Below are 19,288 nucleotides of genomic sequence, written 5' to 3' on the forward strand. Positions count from 1 at the left end.
ATACTCCTTCCATTTCAATATTATCGCTTGCACAGTGCTCCTTGGGATGTTTAAAGCTTGGGAAATCTTTTTGTATCCAAATCCGGCTTTAAACTTCTTCACAACAGTATCTCGGACCTGCCTGGTGTGTTCCTTGTTCTTCATGATGCTCTCTGTGCTTTTAACGGACCTCTGAGACTATCACAGTGCAGGTGCATTGATACGGAGACTTGATTACACACAGGTGGATTGTATTTATCATCATTAGTCATTTAGGTCAACATTGGATCATTCAGAGATCCTCACTGAACTTCTGGAGAGAGTTTGCTGCACTGAAAGTAAAGGGGCTGAATAATTTTGCACGCCCAATTTTTCAGTTTTTGATTTGTTAAAAAAGTTTGAAATATCCAATAAATGTCGTTCCACTTCATGATTGTGTCCCACTTGTTGTTGATTCTTCACAGAAAAATACAGTTTTATATCTTTATGTTTGAAGCCTGAAATGTGGCAAAAGGTCGCAAAGTTCAAGGGGGCCGAATACTTTCGCAAGGCACTGTATGTACATAAAGGTAGGGTAAAGTGACTAGGCATCCAGATAGATAGATAATAAGAGTAAAATAACGAACTGAATAGCAGCAGCAAATGTGTAAAAGTGTGTATGTATGTGCATGTACTTTTTGTTTATGTTGTATCGGTATGTACAGTGGGGCAAAAAAGTATTTAGTCAGCCACCAATTGTGCAAGTTCTCCCACTTAAAAAGATGAGAGAGGCCTGTAATTTTCATCATAGGTACACTACAACTATGACAGACAAAATTAGAAAAAAATCCAGAAAATCACATTTTCATCATAGGTACACTACAACTATGACAGACAAAATTAGAAAAAAATCCAGAAAATCACATTGTAGGATTTTTTTATGAATTTATTTGCAAATTATGGTGGAAAATAAGTATTTGGTCACCTACAAACAAGCAAGATTTCTGGCTCCCACAGACATGTAACTTCTTCTTTAAGAGGCTCCTCTGTCCTCCACTCGTTACCTGTATTAATGGCACCTGTTTGAACTTGTTATCAGTATAAAAGACACCTGTCCACAACCTCAAACAGTCACACTCCAAACTCCACTATGGCCAAGACCAACGAGCTGTCAAAGGACACCAGAAACAAAATTGTAGACCTGCACCAGGCTGGGAAGACTGAATCTGCAATAGGTAAGCAGCTTGGTTTGAAGAAATCAACTGTGGGAGCAATTATTAGGAAATGGAAGACATACAAGACCACTGATAATCTCCCTCGATCTGGGGCTCCACCCTGTGGGGCAAGATCTCACCCTGTGGGGTCAAAATGATCACATGATCACAAGAGCAAAAATCCCAGAACCACACGGGGGGACCTAGTGAATGACCTGCAGAGACCCTTGACTCAGTACCTTTGGCAGCAATTAAAGCCTTGAGTCTTCTTGGGTATGACGCTACAAGCTTGGCAAACCTGTATTTGGGGAGGTTCTCCAATTATTCTCTGCAGATCCTCTCAAGCTCCATCAGATCGGATGGGGTGCGTCGCTGCACAGCTATTTTCAGGTATCTTCAGAGATGTTCGATTGGGTTCAAGTCCGGGCCATGGCTGGGCATTGTCTTGGCTGTGTGCTTAGGGTCGTTGTCCTGTTGGAAGGTGAACCTTCACCCTAGTCTGAGTTCCTCTGGAGCAGGTTTTCATCAAGGACCTCTCTGTACTTTGCTCTGTGCATATTTCCATCGATCCTGACTAGTCTCCCAGTCCCTGCCGCTGAAAAAACATCCCCACAGCATGATGCTGCCAGCACCATGCTTCACTGTAGGGATGGTGCCATGTTTCCTCCAGATGGTGACGCTTGGCATTCAGGCCAAAGAGTTCAAACTTGGTTTCATCAGACCAGAAAATCTTGTTTCTTATGGTCTGAGATTCCTTTAGGTGCCTTTAGGCAACCTTCAAGCGGGCTGTCATGTGCCTTTTACTGAGGAGTGGCTTCCGTCTGGCCATTGGTTGAGTGCTGCAGAGATGGTTGTCCTTCTGGAAGGTTCTCCCATCTCCACAGAGGAACTCTGGAGCTCTGTCAGAGTGACCATCGGGTTCTTGGTCACCAAGGCCCTTCTCCCGATTGCTCAGTTTGTCCGTGCGGCCAGCTATAGGAAGAGTTTTGGTGGTTGCAAACTTCTTTATTTAAGAATTTTGGAGGCCACTGTGTTCTTGGGGACCTTCAATGCTGAATAAATTGTTTGGTATATTTCCCCAGATCTTTGCCTCGACACAATCCTGTCTCGGAGCTCTACGGACAATTCCTTCGACCTCATGGCATGGTTTTTGCTCTGACATGCACCTTCAACTGTGGGACCTTATATAGACAGGTGTGTGCCTTTCCAAATCATGTCAAATCAATTGAATTTACCACAGGTGGACTCCATTCAAGTTGTAGAAACATCTCAAGGATGATCAATGGAAACAAGATGCACCTGAGCTCAATTTTGAGTCTCATAGCAAATGGTCTGAATACTTAATAAGGTATCTGTTTTTTATTTTTAATACATTTGCTAAAATTACTGAAAAACTTTTCATCATGAGGTGTAGTGTGTAGATTGATGAGGGGGAAAAACAACTGGATCCATTTTAGAATAATAGGCTGACCACACCGCTCGCGTCGCGTCAACGAGCGTCTGGGTTGCCAAGGGCTAAAATAGAACTCCTATTTCTGATGCGGATTGCACTGCAAGTCCTGCCTCTCCCATCTCCTCATTGGTTTATAGAAGCAGGTACCCACGTGCCATCTCCTCATTGGTTATACCCACGTGGGTGATTGAAAGACAAACTGTGTTGCCGGTCAGTGTAGTAATACTATGAAAGTTTAGATGCCAATCACCATATAAGTTCAAAGATTAAAAAGCCTGGAAGGAGGAGAGATGACTAGAAACGATTCGTTTTATGTGTGGATTAATTGTCGGAGTAGAGGACCTTGTGCATTTCAGGTAAAATAACCACTCAATGTTTATATCGCAGGACAAATTAGCTAGCAACAGCAAGCTAGCTAAATAGGACAAATTAGCTAGCATGTACAAGCTAACTAGCTAAATTGACATAAATGTTTAATGCTTTTCGACCTGTTCCCAAATTAATGTAATTAATTCAGTTTGTTTTGATATTTTAACCTGCGTGTTGTGATCGCGTTTGGTGTAGGGGAACAAAATACATTTATGCACGATGGTGCACGCGCGCAGCCGGTTTGGGTTCCGTGTTAGGCTGTAACGTAAGAAAATGTGGAAAAAGTCAAGGGGTCTAAATACTTTCTGAATGCACTGTATATGCTGTGTATATAAAGTCTAGTGAGTGTTTGTAGGGTAAGTGCAAGATAGCCAGTGCAGATAGTTCAGGTACCATTAATTGACTTTTTTGCTATTTAGCAGTCTTATGGGGGTAGAAGCTGTCTCGGGAGCCTGTTGGTCCGAGAGTCGAAGCTCCGGCTACAGTAGCAAAGTCTGCTACAGTAGCAGAGTGAACAGTCTATGGCTAGGGTGGTTGGAGTCTTTGTCAATTTTTCGTGCCTTCCTCTAACACCACCTGATATAGAGGTCCTGGATGGCAGGGAGCTCGGCCCTAGTGACGTACCCTTTGTAGCGTTTTGCGGGTCAAGGGCACTGCAATTCAAGATGCTTTTGATGGTACAGCTGTAGAACTTGGAGATCTGAGCTCCCATGCTAAATCTTATCAGCCTCCTGAGGGGGAAGAGGCGCTGCCGTTCCCTCTTCACAACTGTGTCGGTGTGGGTGGACCATGTTAAGTCCTTAGTGATGTGGATGCCAAGGAACTTGAAGCTCTCAACCCGCTCCATAACAGCCCTGTCAATGTGGATGGAGGCGTGCTCTCCTCTCTTTCTCTTATAGTCCACGATCATCTCCTTGGTCTTACTGACATTGAGGGACAGGTTGTTGTCTTGGCACCACACTGCTAAGTCTCTGACCTCCTCCCTGTAGGCTGTCTCATCGCCACCGTCATGTCATCAGAAAATGATGATGATGGTGATGGAATCATGCAAGGCCACGCAGTCGTGGGTGAACAGGGTGTACAGGAGAGGACTAAGCACACACCCGAGGGGCCCCCGTGTTGAGGGTCAGCATGGCGGAGGTGTTATTGTCTACCCTCATCACCTGGGGCCGGCCCGTCAGGATGTCCAGGATCCAGTTGCAGAGGGAGGGGTTCAGTTCCAGGGTCCCTAACTTGGTGATAAACTTGGAGGGGAGTATGGTGTTGAACGCTGAGCTGTAGTCTATGAACAGCATTCTCACATTGTTATTTCCCCTCTTGTGCAGGAGGGAGAGTGTAGTGTGAAGTGCAATAGAGATTGAGTCATCTATGGATCTGTTGGGGCGGTATGCTAATTTGTTGGTCTAGGGTATCTGGGATGATGGTATTGATATGTGTCATGACCAGCCTTTCAAAGCACTTCATAATTACAGATGACGGTGGCTATGCACTAGCTAGAACGATAAATCAATGACAAATTGCCCCTTCCTTTCACAATGCCCCCCTCCCCCCCCCCTCCCAAAAAGCAATTCCGCCATGTCTTGTTAGCCCATTCGTCTTCATCAGGACCAGCAGGAGGTTCCAACCAAACTACACATGCACACACACAGGCCTGATTGATCAAAGCAGAACCAGTCAGTGGATCAGTGCTGGTCCTGGTGTCATATCTGACATTACACACACACACACAAACACGCATATGCACACACCACAACAATATCCCAATCAGGGTTTCCCATAGTTACTGACTAGGTGGTTAACACACTCCACACACTAACGGTAGTCAGGTCCAATTAAGGCCTAATTAATGACTTCCTACAACGCTTATGAAAATGTTAATTGGCAGTGAACCTTTGATGTTCACTGACAGTCATGAGAAGAATGAGATCCCTTATGTCACAATCAGGCTTAGATTGATGTTATGCAATATTTATGTTTGTTAGCTGGTAATATTAAATGCTGGTTGAAATAATAATAGTTACAAGCAACAGTACTGTATTCAGGAGGGTAAAGGTTTACAATAATTGATTTTACAGCTATTATGTCGATATGTTTTACTGTTGCTCAAGAATATTGTTACGGAACAGCTAAATAAGTGACTGTCAACTTACCTGTTAATAATGTCCATCAGACTAAATAACAAATTGGTCATCTATACTGTAAAATGATAGAATGCCTTATTTCTCTAACATTATACAGCTTTCTTGGGCTAAATGTACCAGAGCCACACAATAGAATGAGTAGTAGCCTAACAAACAACTAGAGAAGAACATTGAAACAATGAGAACAAGAGTTCAGACAGAAAAACACCAGGAGGGGGGTTCAGGCTATCCATCAGCCCTTCTCATCACACCTCAGGCTTGACTTTGATTGACAGCTGTCAGTCAATTTGACAAGCCCAGAGTGAGGGGGGGGGGGGTCAGACGACGCACCAGCGGGGACGTCAGTGTCATCGAAGAAGGACAGTGGAGTAGAGGTATACTGAGGGGTGGGGGGACAGGAATAGACACAATCTGATTTGACCTGATCTACTCAGCTCTCATCTACCAACCCAGGGTGTATGTGTGTTTGTGTGGCTCTGTGTGAGTGTGTGTTTAAGTGGGGGCGGTTGGAGGAGAGACTTTCTTCTGAGGATCGCGTTGAGCACAGAGGGAAAAGCCCTCCAGGCTCCACCATGTATCCAGCAGGTCACCTCCTTCCACCAGGCTGTGACAGAGCCTAACACTCAGAGACAGACACAACAAAGACTAATACAAACAGAAAGATGCAACAAAGACAAATACACATAGTCAGATGCAACAAAGACAAATACAGAGATGCACCAAACAAAAACACAATTGTGACAGACACACACAGACCCACACACAATCAAAGGTGAAGGGGAGTCCGGGATGTCACTTCAACCTAGCCTGGCAGGTACCCTAGATGTTAAGAGCTTTGGGCCATTAACCAGAAAGTTCAAATCCCAGAGCTAACTAGGTGAAAAATATGTTGATGTGTCCTTGAGCAAGGCACTTAACCCTAATTGTGTCTGTTAAATTCCCCGCCACCCCTTCCCCCACCAAAAATATGTTTTGCTTCAGTAGCTAGGTTTCCAGTTGGGACAGATTTTCATGTAATTAATAAACAATATGCACATTTTCTCACCAAATTTGCTTGTTGCGGATAAAAGGCTGTGTGTGATGATGTAGTGCACATAAAAAAATTATAATATGCGGTTAAATTCCCATGTCCCAAATAAAATATACAAGTTAAATGGGTTTCCATTGTATTTTTAACTCTAATGATGGTAAAATGTTGCTTTATAAAGGGAATGTGCCCACTCTGGTCTTGGCATGTGGGCTCTAGCCAAGAACTCGTAGATACAGTGCATGTATAGCCTATGATGAGATTATTATGGAAAAAGAGCGAGATCATTTTATTTGTCAAACAGCAGCCAAGCATCGATTATCATGTCACCAGAATAAGCCCCTCGATATATATTGGGAAAAAACATCACGCAATGCACAGTGCACTTCCACCACCCTGTGAAGTTCATAATTAATTTCATCTGTAGCCTAAAAAACTGCATGATTTCCCGAGTTGTAGTGGGAGGACCACACACCCTATCATCATTGACTGCAAGTTTACTTGGACATTATTATATCAATATTTGCGCATAAAACCGTTTCCACCGCCATTTCTCTCATAATTAATTTTAACACAAACAAAAATATCCCACCTTGTCTAGCGTATTTAGTTTTGTCGACATTTGGAACGTTTCCATTATGCCTGTCATTACATTTTTTTCTCTGACATACTTTACTGGCATAAAAGGGTTGGATGAAAACCTGGTTTCACCCCTACCTACATGTACAAATGACCTCGACTAACCTGTACCCCCACACATTGACTCGGTACAGGTACCCTCTGTATATAGCCTTGTTATTGTGTTACCTTTTATTATTTTTTACTTTACTTTATTTGGTAAATATTTTCTTAACTCTTCTTGAACTGCACTGTTGGTTAAGGGCTTGTAAGTACGCATTTCAGGGTAAGGTCTTGTTGGGTTTCTTTATCTGGGTGTCACGACCTCTCCTTGTTCGGGCGGTGTTCGGCGGTCGACGTCACCAACCTTCTAGCCATCACTGATACATTTTTCATTTTCCATTGGTTTTGTCTTGTCTTCCATCACACCTGGTTCCAATCCCATCAATTACATGCTGTGTATTTAACCCTCTGTTTCCCCTCATGTCCTTGTTGGAGATTGTTTGTTGTATGTATTGGTGCTAGTTATGTTCTGGTGTGCGACGGGTTTTGCACCCTCTTATTTTATTTTGTATATGTTGGTTTCCGTTGTTTTTGAATATTTATTAAACTGCTCCGTTTATACCAAGTTCACTCTCCTGCGCCTGGCTTCCCTGCCACCAGCACGCACCCATTACACTGGGCTCCGTTATTTACTTAACAAAAAATGAATACTTTGAATGTGCATATATAAAATTTAAGATATTTTAATTAGAATACAGCTGTAGACAAACATACAACTTATGTCTCTCCTGAGTTCTGAAAAATAGGAAAGGGCCAAGTTGCTTTAATATGCGTGCAGTCAACCCCTAGTGATGTAGCTGCCTACATTAACACCTTCTACACATGAGGCCAAGCCCATGCATATACAGCTCTACAAACTTACAGGAGAGAACAATAGTTCGTGTTTTCTAAGGGCTCAGCAGTTATTTTCCACTCCCCAAGTTGCTTTATAGTGGTATGTCTGACTTGTCTCTTATCTCTTTCACTCCCCTGCAGGGTTCTGTGTCTATGAATCTCTTTAGCCTTGAGGTGCTTTCTCACAGACACCTTGTTTTGACTGCAATAACTCACATCTCTCAGACCGTTTCTTATAAGAAGCAGAGACTAGAAAAGAACTGTGGAACAATATTAAACCATTTAATGCATATATATATTGCTAATCTGTAGTTCAGGACCCTATAAATGTAGTGGGGGAGGGGTCTTATAGCCCTTCCCCTTCTATTAATACAACATAAGCATAATCAATTATTATCATACTTCAATCATTTGGTGCAGCACCTATCATGACCCCAAGGTGACCCCCATCAGTCTACACTTGTTGTATTCGCCAGGTTTAACAAATAAAGTTTGATTTTGTAAGTGACAGACAGTTTGAAAAGACACCTCAAATCATGACAGATAGTGAAGAGGAGAGAAGTAGAGGAAGGGAGAGAGAGAATGATTGAGCATGGGAGATGGATGCTAAAACACAGTAAGACCTTTTGTGCAACGCAAATAAATAAGCAACTAAGCAGGCCAGTGGCAAAATGCATCTCACGTCCTCTCTCAGGGTGGACAGGAACGAGGGAGGAAAAGGAGAGAAATTAAAGGAGACATGAAAAGAGAGAGGCTAAATGGCTGGAGGGAGAAATACAAGTTTGTTTTCCAAATAAGATTGCAGAGGTTGGTCCCAGTCTATGTGGAAGGCAGGCAGAAAGACTGGATGAGAGAGAGAGGAAGGTAGAGAGAGTAAAGATAATTAATAAAGAGAGAAAAAGAAGGAAGCAGTGGGGATGGTAGTGTCAAAAAAGACTACATAGACAACAGGCAAATCCCTGAAAGCATTCACCTTTAACTAGAGTATGATAAACTGACAGAGAGAGAGGATTGTTGCTTATGACAGGACCTATAGTTGAGGCAGGAAGTTTACATACACTTAGGTTGGAGTCATTAAAACTAGTTTTTGAACCACTCCACAAATTTCTTGTTAACAACCTATAGTTTCGGAAAATCGGTTAGGACATCTACTTTGTGCATGACAAGTCATTTTTCCAACAATTGTTTACAAACAGATTATTTCACTTATAATTCACTGTTTCACAATTCCAGTGGGTCAGAAGTTTACATACACTAAGTTGACTGTGCCTTTAAACAGCTTGGAAAATTCCAGAAAATTATGTCATGGCTTTAGAAGCTTCTGTTAGGATAATTGACATCATTTGAGTCAATCGGAGGTGTACCTGTGGATGTATTTCAAGGCCTACCTTCAAACTCAGTGCCTCTTTGCTTGACATCATGGGAAAATCAAAAGAAATCAACCCTCAAAAATTGTAGACCTACACAAGTCTGGTTCATCCTTGAGAGCAATTTCAAAACGCCTGAAGGTACCACGTTCATCTGTATTAACAATAGTACGCAAGTATAAACACCATGGGACCACGCAGCAGTCATACCGCTCAGGAAGGAGACGCGTTCTGTCTCCTAAGAATTAACATACTTTGGTGCGAAAAGTGCAAATCAAAATCAAAAATCAAATCAAATGTATTTGTCACATACACATGGTTAGCAGATGTTAATGCGAGTGTAGCGAAATGCTTGTGCTTCTAGTTCTGACAATGCAGTAATAACCAACAACTAATCTAACCTCACAATTCCGAAACTACTACCTTAAACACACAGGTGTAAAGGGATAAAGAATATGTACATAAAGATATATGAATGAGTGATGGTACAGAATGGCATAGGCAAGATGCAGTAGATGGTATCGAGTACAGTATATACATATGAGATGAGTAATGTAGGGTATGTAAACAAAGTGGCATAGTTTAAAGTGGCTAGTGATACATGTATTACATAAAGATGCAGTAGATGATATAGAGTACAGTATATACATATACATATGAGATGAGTAATGTAGGGTATGTAAACATTATATTAAGTAGCATTAACTAGCAAGTGGCTAGTGATATATTTTACATCAATTTCTATCAATTCCCATTATTAAAGTGGCTGGAGTTGAGTCAGTGTGTTGGCAGCAGCCACTCAATGTTAGTGGTGGATGTTTAACAGTCTGATGGCCTTGAGATAGAAGCTGTTTTTCAGTCTCTCGGTCCCTGCTTCGATGCACCTGTACTGACCTTGCCTTCTGGATGATAACGGGGTGAACAGGCAGTGGCTCGGGTGGTTGTTGTCCTTGATGATCTTTATGGCCTTCCTGTGACATCGGGTGTTGTAGGTGTCCTGGAGGGCAGGTAGTTTGCCCCCGGTGATGCGTTGTGCAGACCTCACTATCCTCTGGAGAGCCTTACGGTTGTGGGGGAGCAGTTGCCGTACCAGGCGGTGATACAGCCCGACAGGATGCTCTCGATTGTGCATCTGTAGAAGTTTGTGAGTGCTTTTGGTGAAAAGCCAAATTTTTTACGCCTCCTGAGGTTGAAGAGGCGCTGCTGCGCCTTCTTCACAATGCTGTCTGTGTGGGTGGACCAATTCAGTTTGTCTGTGATGTGTACACCGAGGAACTTAAACCTTACTACCCTCTCCACTACTGTCCCATCGATGCGGATAGGGGGGTGCTCCCTCTGCTGTTTCCTGAAGTCCACAATCATCTCCTTAGTTTTGTTGACGTTGAGTGTGAAGTTATTTTCCTAACACCACACTCCGAGGGCCCTCACCTCCTCCCTGTAGGCCGTCTCGTCGTTGTTGGTAATAAAGCCTACCACTGTAGTGTCGTCCGCAAACTTGATGATTGAGTTGGAGGCGTGCATGGCCACGCAGTCATGGGTGAACAGGGAGTACAGGAGAGGGCTCAGAACGCACCCTTGTGGGGCCCCAGTTGTGAGGATCAGCAGGGTGGAGATGTTGTTACCTACCCTCACCACCTGGGGGCGGCCCGTCAGGAAGTCCAGTACCCAGTTGCACAGGGCGGGGTCGAGACCCAGGGTCTCGAGCTTGATGACGAGTTTGGAGGGTACTATGGTGTTAAATGCTGAGCTGTAGTCGATGAACAGCATTCTAACATAGGTATTCCTCTTGTCCAAATGGGTTAGGGCAGTGTGCAGGGTGGTTGAGATTTCATCATCTGAGGACCTATTTGAGCGGTAAGCAAATTGGACGGGTCTAGGGTGTCAGGTAGGGTGGAGGTGATATGGTCCTTGACTAGTCTCTCAAAGCACTTCATGATGTCGGAAGTGAGTGCTACGGGGCGGTAGTCGTTTAGCTCAGTTACCTTAGCTTTCTTGGGAACAGGGACAATGGTGGCCCTCTTGAAGCATGTGGGAACAGCAGGCTGGGATAAGGATTGATTGAATATGTCTGTAAATACACCAGCCAGCTGGTCTGCGCATGCTCTGAGGACGCGGCTGGGGATGCCGTTTGGGCCTGCAGCCTTGCGAGGGTTAACACGTTTAAATGTTTTACTCACGTCGGCTGCAGTGAAGGAGAGTCCGCATGTTTTGGTTGCGGGCCGTGTCAGTGGCACTGTATTGTCCTCAAAGCGGGCAAAAAAGTTAGTTAGTCTGCCTGGGAGCAAGACATCCTGGTCCGTGACTGGGCTGGTTTTCTTTTTGTAATCCGTGATTGACTGTAGACCCTGCCACATACCTCGTGTCTGAGCCGTTGAATTGCGACTCTACTTTGTCTCTATACTGACGCTTAGCTTGTTTGATTGCCTTGCGGAGGGAATAGCTACACTGTTTGTATTCGGTCAGGTTTCTGGTCACCTTGCCCTGGTTAAAAGCAGTGGTTCGCGCTTTCAGTTTCACACGAATGCTGCCATCAATCCACGGTTTCTGGTTTGGCAATGTTTTAATCGTTGCTATGGGAACGACATCTTCAATGCACTTTCTAATGAACTCGCTCACCGAATCCGCGTATTCAATCCCAGAACAACAGCAAAGGACCTTGTGAAGATGCTGGAGGAAACAGGTACAAAAGTATCTATATCCACAGTAAAACGAGTCCTATATCGACATAAACTGCAGCTCAGCAAAGAAGAAGCCATTGCTCCAAAACCGCCATAAAAAAGACAGACTACAGTTTGCAACTGCACATGGGGACAAATATTGTACATTTTGGAGAAATGTCCTCTGGTCTGATGAAACACAAATAGAACTGTTTGGCCGTAATGACAATCGTTATGTTTGGAGGAAAAAGGGGGAGGCTTGCAAGCCGAAGAACACCATCCCAACCGTGAAGCACGGGGGTGGCAGCATCATGTTGTGGGGGTGCTTTGCTGCAGGAGGGACTGGTGCACTTTACAAAATAGATGGCAACATGAGGAAAGGAAAATTATGTGGATATATTGAAGCAACATCTCAAGACATCAGTTAGGAAGTTCAAGCTTGGTCGCAAAGTGGTTCTTCCAAATGGACAATAACCCCAAGCATACTTCCAAAGTTGTGGCAAACTGGCTTAAAGACAAAAAAGTCAAGGTATTGGAGTTGTAACGGTTGTCGTAGGTGGAAGAAGGTGAAGAGGACCAAGGTGCACCGTGGTACGTGTTCATGGTAGATTTAATAAAGAAACTGAACACTAGAACAAAAGAACAACAAAGCGGAACAAACGAAACAGTTCTGTTTGGTGCAGACACACAAAGACAGAAACAACTACCCACACCCATAGTGGGAAAACAGGCTGCCTAAGTATGGTTCTCAATCAGAGACAATGATTGCCAGCTGCCTCTGATTGGGAACCATACCAGGCCAAACACATAAAAATACAAAACCTAGACTACAAAACATAGAATGCCCACCCCAACTCACGCCCTGACCAAACTAAAACAGAGACAGAAAAAAGGAACTACGGTCAGGACGTGACAGGAGTGGCCATCACAAAGCCCTGACCTCAATCCTATAGATAATTTGTGGGCAGAACTGAAAAAGCTTGTGCGAGCAAGGAGGCCTACAAACCTGACTTAGTTACACCAGCTCTGTCAGGAGGAATGGGCCAAAATTCACCCAAATTATTGTGGAAAGCTTATTGTGGGAAGCTTATGAGCTTATTGTGGGAAGCTACTATTATCCTGACATTTCAATTTCTTAAAATAAAGTGGTGATCCTAACTGACCTAAGACAGGGAATTCTTACTAGGATAAAATGTCAGGAATGATGAAAAACTGAGTTTAAATGTATTTGGTTAAGGTGTATGTAAACTTCCGACTTCAACTGCATTAACGGAGGGAGAAAATAGGGGGAGGGAAACAGGGAGTGATGAAAGTCGATGAAGAAGACGGAAGAGTTGGAAAGAAGAAAGAAGGAGAACAGAGAGAGCAGGATGAGTTGGAAAGAAGAAAGAAGGAGAAGAGAGAGAGCAGGATGAGTTGGAAAGAAGAAAGAAGTGTGAAAACAGCTTCCTCCACCAACTAGAAACAACCACAGGCACACCAACACACACACCCTCAGTGATCCATGGTTCTGGCAGACTGTCTGATCCCCTCTCTCCTCAGGGGGGTGTTAGTCTGGAGGAATCTGAGGGGTTTTGTTTGGACACCACTGTGAGAGGAGTAATAATTATCTCTCTCTCTCTCTCTCTGACACACACAAGTTGAGTCCATGTGAAGTATTTTCAAACTGTAAATTGATCTTCCATACTGTATAAATTGAAACAATGAAAAATAGACAGGTTGGTGGTATGTGTCACCAGGTATTGATGTATTTCGATTACCATGTGGAAGAATGAATGGTGACCATCAGCATTACACAAAGTAATAGGTGAAGCATGTGCAAGCATACACATACAGTTGAAGTCGGAAGTTTACATACACCTTAGCCAAATACATTTAAACTCAGATTTTCACAATTCCTGACATTTAATCCTAGTAAAAATTAGGATCACCACTTTTTTAAGAAATGTCAGAATAATAGTAGCGATAATGATTTATTTCAGCTTTTATTTCTTTCATCATATTCCCAGTGGGTCAGAAGTTTACATACACTCAATTAATATTTGGTAGCATTGCCTTTAAATTGTTTAACTTGGGTCAAATGTTTCAGGTAGCCTTCCACAAGCTTCCCACAATAAGTTGGGTGAATTTTGGCCCATTTCTATGCCTCCTTGCTTGCACATGCTTTTTCAGTTCATCCCACGCATTTTATATAGGATTGAGGTCAGGGCTTTGTGATGGCCACTCCAATACCTTGACTTTGCTGTCCTTAAGCCATATGGCCACAACTTTGGAAATATGCTTGGGGTCATTGTCCATTTGGAAGACCCAATTGCAACCAAGCTTTAACTCCCTGACTGATGTCTTGATGTTACTCCAATATATCCACATAATTTTCCTTTCCTCATGATGCCATCTATTTTGTGAAGAGCACCAGTCCCTCCTACAGCAAAGCAACCACACAGCATGATGCTGCCACCCCCGTGCTTCACAGTTGGGATGGTGTTCTTCGGCTTGCAAGCCTCCCCCTTTTTCCTCCAAACATAACGATGGTCATTACGATGGTCATTGACTCAAATGATGTCAAATAGCCTATCGGAATTTCTGAAGCCATGACATCATTTTCTGGAATTTTCCAAGCTGTTTAAAGGCACAGTCAACTTAGTGTATGTAAACTTCCGACCCATTTTACATTTTTTTTACATTTTTACCTCTTTTTCTCCCCAATTTCGTGGTATCCAATTGTTTTAGTAGCTAATATCTTGTCTCATCTCCACAACTCCCGTACGGGCTCGGGAGAGACGAAGGTTGAAAGTCATGCGTCCTTCGATACACAACCCAACCAAGCCGCACTGCTTCTTAACACAGCGCACATCCAACCAGCCGCACCAGCCGCACCAATGTGTCGGAGGAAACACCGTGCACCTGGCAACCTTGGTTAGCGTGCACTGCGCCCGGCCCGCCACAGGAGTCGCTGGTGCGTGATGAGACAAGGATATCCCTACCGGCCAAGCCCTCCCTAACCCGGACGACGCTAGGCCAATTGTGCGTCGCCCCACGGACCTCCCGGTCGCGGCCGGTTGCGACAGAGCCTGGGCGCGAACCCAGAGTCTCTGGTGGCACAGCTGGCGCTGCAGTACAGCGCCCTTAACCACTGCGCCACCCAGGAGGCCCGATACAGTGAATTATAAGTGAAATAATCTGTCAGTAAACAATTGTTGGAAAAATTACTTGTGTCATGTACAAAGTAGATGTCCTAACTGACTTGCCAAAACTATAGTTTGTTAACAAGAAATGTGTGGAGTGGTTGAAAAAGGAGTTTAATGACTCCAACCTTGTGTATGTAAATTTCCGACTTCAACTGTACCTATATCATAATATACTGTGGGATATGGATTGGGAGAGTGAGTGGTAATGGATGTCCTTATCACGGCTGTCAGCTGTCTCATCAGATCCAGAGTAGCAAATCCAGCCCAAATTCCCCCTCTCTCCTCTCAGCCCCACAGCATGAGACAGATGGAATGAGGGAAGGAATGACAGGGGGATGGGATGGGATGAGTGTGAGATGAAGGGACAGAGGGTGAAAGGAATAGGCACCTACAGGTAAGATACATTTTATAATAGGTTAACTAAAATCTGAGTGTAATATGCTCTGCAAAAAGCTGTGTGTGTGTCTGCATGCTAAGGTGTACGTAAACTTCCGACTTCAACTGTATGTTTGTATGAATGTGTGTGTATGCTCAGATTCATATCAAACATCAACACTGTGGTACCATATTCAGTCTGTGGGCCTATCAGAGAGAATGTCAACAGTCTCCATTGAGACAGCACCCTGCCCCCCTCCTCTCCTATTTTCGTCACCTTCTCCCCAATTCATTATTAACGAGCTCTGTGGGCCTCGTTAGTGGCCAGCTACACAATGCTGCTTCCACAAACAAAACAAAACGCTCCAAACCGGCCCGGGTAATTGCCTTTTCCCTCCATGTTTCTCTCTCCCTCTTTCTCTCTTCCTCTTTCTTCTTCTGCTGACACCTGCCGCAGGAGAACTTGTAAACAAATGGACACACTCACCAGGACTGACTCATCTCTCTCTCTCTCTCTCTCTCTCTCTTCGTATTTCTCTCTCTGTCTCACCGATCGTCTATATCCACCTCCAATTTCTATCCTTCTCTCTAGTCTTCTAGGCTACCGTTTTGCTTCAATCTTATCCCATCCCTCTCTCGCAGACATTTTGTTTCCATCTAACTTGCCTCTCTTCACTGCCTCTTTTTCCTTCACCTTTCTCTCCAACTTACTCACCCCTCCCCCTCTTTCTCTAGCACTCTTCTCCCTCTCATTGGAATTCTCCACATCGTTCTCTCTTCCTTATTAGGACCATCTCTTTGAGCCAATTATACCAGCCCTAACTCCATTTCTTCTCTCTCTCTCTCTCTCTCTTGCTCTCTTCCAAACTGTACACCTCTATAACTTCTCTCTGCCTTTCTCTCCCCCTCAACGTTTGGGGACGGAAGCATGCAGAGCTGTTAAACTCTCAAATAATGCAACCAAGGACACCCAGAGACAGAAAACTGGTTCAGAGAGAGAATAAAAAGAGTTAGACAGAAGAGAGCAGAGAGAGTGAAAGACAGGGGTGTGGAAAGGGAAAAAATAAAGATGGTTTGATAAGGAAGAAAGAAACAGATGGGATGCTCTACTGCCTGGCTGACACACACAAGGTCTCTGCAGACAGAGAGAATGGTGAGGAGAAAGGAAGAAGAGAAGAAAAGAAAGAGAGTTTATGTTATAAACGTACCCCTCCTTTTCCCTCCCCCCTCCCAGAATGAAATTGTATGCTTGGCTTCTCTTGGATCCTTAGCATTCCTCTCCATTCCCTTCCCCTGACTCAGAGGAGATGCAGACAACACTGCCTGTCATAGTCACAGGCCCAGGTCCAAAGTGTGTGTGCACTTGAATTTTAGCCACACAAGCCCACATCCCCGCTGTTTCTCTGACTCTCTGTCACTGTCTGTGCTTCTCCTTGTTCTCGTCTGTCTGTCTGTCTGTCTGTCTGTCTGTCTGTCTGTCTGTCTGTCTGTCTGTCTGTCTGTCTGTCTGTCTGTCTGTCTGTCTGTCTGTCTGTCTGTCTGTCACTCACTCCTAAGTGACATATAGAGCCAACATATTAAGGAACTGGCAGTGTATCTGCTAAGCATCCTTTCCCACAAAACTGGTACCGGAAGACCACACTGCCTGTGCTGGGCCCAATAATATCATAGTTGTGAATGAATAAACACATAAGATAAAGATGAAAAATTACAATAAATGCCTAATAGATGACCATTGGCTCATAATACCTTATGAAAGCATAAGTACTTATATTGCAAATATAAGTGCCTGGCTGTCATACATAACCCTATCCTAAGGGTTAAGTACTATTACATATATATTATAGAGTCAAAATATCAATAAACTGGCAGTACGTGTCAGCGTCTCACTCTGTCTCTCTCTCCATTTTCCCTACGTCAACTACACTTGTCTGCCGCAGCAGCTGAGCTGTAAGCCTAGCATCACTGGGAACAGACGACCAGGGGACCCCACTGCCTGTGCTGGGCCCAGCAACATCCTAGGGTAACACTTTGAGGGTCCATAATAAACCATTTATAAGGTATTTATAAAGACATTTACAAACAGTTTGGGCATTTATTAATCATTACTCCCACATTGTAAATGTTAGTAAGCTAGTTATTCCCACATGTTATATATTTACTTAAACATCCTGTGTTGTGTGCAGGAATGTCTACCAATGGCATTATCATCTTTCTGTGAGAAATTACACTGGCCATTCAAAACATTTATAAAGTATAAATAGCACTCACTTTAGGTTAGGGACTGCAAAAATACTACTAATGATTATTAAAAGATGTATCAATGTGGTAGTAATGATTCATAAATGTTGAACACAATTTATAAATGCCTTATATATGGTTTATTATGGACCCTTAAAATAAAGTGTTCCCTATCCTAGTTGTGAATGAATAAGCACATACAATATATTGCACAAAGAAGAATATCACTGAATATATGCCTTAGCCATCACCATTGGCTTATACAGTATAATACCTTATAACATTTCAAATTATAATACCTTATACACATTTCAAATTAGTGCATGGCATGTGCTCCGCCCTGGCCACTTAGCTAAGTGTTTGCTATATATAATTCAATTGAAGAAAACAGAAATACAAGGAGAGAGAATCTGTTAGTTACTTAATGTTTTGGCTTTATAATACAGCCAATGGCTACATTAAAGTGGAACTGACAGCGTTTTAGCAACATGAAATCTTAATAAAAATCGGTTCATATACACCCCCTGGAAGAATATGACACGTTTTAAACATTTTCAGACAAGCGAGCACTTAGATATGATCCTTTTCATAAATTCATAGAATGTACGGGAATTATGTAGAGTAAGGCATTTGTGAAAATTCGATAGCAATATAAAGTGGGAAAGCGGCCATACGTTTGGACAATTAATAGACAGTGCAGTAAATAAAACCAAACAAAAACATATTGTCTGTCCAGAGTCTAAGCAGACTGGTGCGCAATAGCCAATCAAAGCAACAATAGGCCTTTATGCAAATAAGCCACATGGATCTGGCATCATTCACTTTGAACTGGACTTTGTATTTACAGTCAGTAGCAATAGCGCGACTTTAAATCATTGGATCGCATTCGCTGAAAGCCACAAAATCAATTGTCCTCTTACATTTGGGTACTTTACAGTCCTATTGGTCAAACCATGAAAAAGTAGTCTCTCTCTCACTCAGTTATGCACATCAACAACAACAAGATCAACAACTAACGCTAGCCAGAGCGAGTTGAGCTAAAATCTAATTAAGGAACATTAGATAACCCTTTTCAAACTCTTTCAGCTAGTTGGCTTCAAAAAGTGCACTGCTAAACAATGGGGAACAGTTGCCTGCTCCTCCTCCTGCAGCTTGTCTGCCCGCCCATTTGATCGATGCCAAATACATTTGATTGACAACTAAGTGTGCGTTGTAAATTGCCTCCAGTGTGTAAAAAAAAAAGCTCTCTAGGTCTTTCAGAAATTCTGAGCGTTGTCAGATTGTCGTAAATTCAAAGCGTTTCAGAGCGCACACTGCACTATTGACACTGAAAGCTCTGGCTGAAGAGTAGGGTTGAACCAAGCGTTCCTCACAACCGCAGTCCAGCACCCAACTAACTGGCTTAAGTTATGCTTGCTAGCTACTTCCAGAAACAAATGAGAGAACATCTCACTCTGACAATTTTACTCGCTATAGCAGAGCTGGTTAGGCTGTTTACATGTTATCTAGAGCGTTAGTGACTAACTGTGCTGCTTGCAAAAAAATGTATTACTTTTTTTTGCCAATGTTTATAGACACTGGTCATATTCAGTGGGTGTTGTGTGTTCGTAAATTCATAGCGGAGTAGATAGCCAAAGTGAATTTACTAACGCAAGAGACATGCTAACTGGATAACAGTCGTTCATGTTCAGCATAGCTAGCTTGCTAGCTAGCAAAGTGATTCACATTTCTTGTTAGCTAACCAAATGACACCTGCATCTCTAGCTTTAGCCACTGAAAAACT

Source organism: Oncorhynchus mykiss, chromosome 7 (genome assembly GCF_057628025.1).
Source record: "Oncorhynchus mykiss isolate SJ-2025 chromosome 7, ASM5762802v1, whole genome shotgun sequence".
In the NCBI taxonomy this organism is placed as follows: domain Eukaryota; kingdom Metazoa; phylum Chordata; class Actinopteri; order Salmoniformes; family Salmonidae; genus Oncorhynchus; species Oncorhynchus mykiss.